We start from the raw sequence: 2,939 nt of genomic DNA on the forward strand, positions 1-2,939 counted from the left end.
CAATGTAATGAAACAAGGTATATGATTTATTGAATGTAAAACTAATGATATGCCCTGTAAACTTTCACTCAATCCACAATAAAAACCTTAAAAAAAAAAAAAATCTCACCTTAGTATACTGGAAATTTACCTGAATGTGGAAGACATAAAATTAAATTGGATGTTAAAAAAAAAAATCTTGTTAAAGAACAAGCATTTACAGTTCTTGATGAAACAGTTAAAATCGGAATCCCCGCGGACAACGGCAGCAGCGACGCAGGATCCACTGTATGGTTACTTTGCTGCTGTAATTTGCAGAATGGGCAAATAGATGCTGATGAGTTGCACAGATGTCTGACACAGTCGGGTATTGCTGGAGGCTACAAGCCTTTTAACCTGGAGACTTGTCGGCTAATGGTTTCAATGCTGGATAGAGACAGGTCTGCCACAATGGGTTTCAATGAGTTTAAAGAACTCTGGGCTGTACTGAACGGCTGGAGACAGCATGTCAGCAGTTTTGACAGAGACTGAAGTCAAGGAGCATCAGGAATTACAGAAGGCTCTGACAACTATGGGATTTAGGTGGAGTCCTCAGGTGGTGAACTCAATTGCAAAGAGATACAGTACCAATGGCAAGATCACCTTTGATGACTACATTGTTTGCTGCATCAAACTGAGGGCCCTCACAGACAGCTTTCGCAGAGGGGATACTGGTCAGCAAGGTGCTGTAAACTTCCCATATGATGATTTCATTCATTGTGTCATGAGTGTTTAAATCAAGAGGAAGCTGTCTGAACATGCTCAACATTCCTTGTTGATTTCCCTGCTCCTCTGCCTTCAATAATAACTAGTGTATGCAAACTTATATTGTCATTTACTCATAACAGCTTGTTGTAAAGGTTCATTATGAACAGCTTAAATTTTGTGTTTAGTTTTGATAATAAAGTCTTTGGAATTTGAATAATATATGATAAGGACTATGACACTGTTTTGAACTTCCACAAACCTTATTTTCTTGCTAATTCACTTTTATGAAAATGTAAGTATCCAAATGTCTAAGGTGCATTACCTATTTTTCATTGTAAGATACTAAAAAGTTTTTTAATCAGATGACAGCTGTTGCCTTCTTTCATCATATTGAAATTTTTAATGTCTGGAACATTCCTGTGTATATGATTAGACTCCTTTGGATGTAAAAGGATTATTCCTATCTCTGAGCATGTTAGTGGAAACTTAGTACAGGTTTGAAGCCTTACAGATATTTTGACAGCTTTATGATTGGACAGCAAACTTGAGTGATTATTTTCTTCCTCTTTAAAAGCCTATTGAGACCCTCTCTGCCTCCCAGGTTTTCCAGCCACCACCATTTCCACCTCGGCCGTCTTCATCCTGGACGTCAAGGGGCAAGCCCCAGATCAGCTGCAACTACAAAGGCAATGTGGCCATGAGTGAGATCGAGTACTTCATGCTGTTACTCATGCAGCGGGAGGAGGCCCTGTCCCCACTGCTGAGCCACGGCCGAACCCACTTCCAATGGATCAAGAACAGCAACCTCTACTTGGTAGCCACCACGCTGAAGAACTCCAACGCCTCCCTGGTTTTACTTCTTCCTCTATAAGATGGTGGAAGTGTTTTCAGAATACTTCAAGGGGCTGGAGGAAGAGAGCATCCGAGACAACTTTGTCATCGCGTATGAGCTTCCGAGTGAGCTCATGGACTTTGGCTTCTCCCAGACCACTGACCGCAAGATCCTGCAAGAGTACATCACTCAGCAGAGCAACAAGCTGGAGACGGGCAAGTGTCCCAGACAATGCAGTGTCCTGGGACTTGGAGGGCCTCAAATGCAAGAAGAATGAAGTCTTCATTGATGTCATAGAGTCTGTCAACTTGCTGGTCAATACCAATGGCAGTGTCCTGCTATGCGAGATAGTAGGCACCATCAAACTCAAGGTGTTTCTGTCGGGCATGCCAGAGCTGCAGCTTGGCCTCAATGACCATGTGCTCTTTGAACTTACAGGCCTTTTAGGCGGTAAGAACAAATCTGTGGAGCTGGAGGACGTCAGGTTCCACCAGTGTGTGCAACTTTCACGCTTTGACAACAACCGCACCATCTCCTTCATCACCCCTGATGGTGACTTTGAGCTCATGGCCTACCACCTCAGCACACAGGTCAAGCCACTGATCTGGATCAGGTCCGTCATTGAGAAGTTTTCCCACAGCAGTGTGGAGATCATGGTCAAGGCCAAGGAGCAATTCAAGAAGCGTCTGTGGCCAACAGTGTGGAAATCTCTGTGCCTGTCCCCAGCGATGCTGATTCCCTACACTTCAAGAACAATGTGGGCAGTGCCAAGTACATGCTGGAGAATGTTGTCATTTGGAGTATTAAGTCCTTGGGAGGCGGGGGCAAGGAGTACCTGATTCGTGCCCACTTTAGCCTTCCCAGCGTGGAGAAGCAGGATGTGGAGGGCCGGCCCCCCATCGGGGTTAAGTTTGAGATCCCCTATTTCATTGTCTCTGGGATCCAGGTCCAATATATGAAGCTTATTGAGAAAAGTGGTTACCAGGCCCTGTCCTGGGTCTGCTACATCACCCAGAGTGGCAATTATCAACTTTGTACCAGTTAGAAGGCAGAAGAGATAGAGGCTTGGATGCCAGAAAGCGTGGGCCTCCATTGTCCCTCAGGCTGCCCAGGTTGGGGGAGGGGAGGAGGACAAATCCTCCCACCTGACAGTTTCTTTCTTAGTTCTCAGTAGCGTGCTCCCTGCTCACCTTTCCTCTACATATAGGTTGTAAAGGATGGACTCCGTCCTTCCCTCCACAGGGTTTACCCTTGTCCCCAATTTATATGAAGAAATAAGAGAGAGGCTTGGAGACCCCTCACCAGTGCCGCCTTTCAGTGCTGCGTTAGAGGGTGTCAGGGCCCCTCCTTCAACACAGCTGCTAACTCCAGAGGCCCCACT

The 2,939-nt window shown here is 45.5% G+C and overlaps 2 pseudogenes; both read left to right on the forward strand.

Moving 5' to 3' along the window:
- Positions 1–208: 208 nt before the first annotated feature.
- On the forward strand, positions 209–754 carry LOC102819233 (annotated as a pseudogene).
- A 22-nt stretch (positions 755–776) lies between these two features.
- On the forward strand, positions 777–2,603 carry LOC102819605 (annotated as a pseudogene).
- The last annotated feature ends 336 nt before the right edge of the window (positions 2,604–2,939 follow it).

This window comes from Chrysochloris asiatica, unplaced genomic scaffold (assembly GCF_000296735.1).
Source record: "Chrysochloris asiatica unplaced genomic scaffold, ChrAsi1.0 scaffold00348, whole genome shotgun sequence".
NCBI lineage: Eukaryota > Metazoa > Chordata > Mammalia > Afrosoricida > Chrysochloridae > Chrysochloris > Chrysochloris asiatica.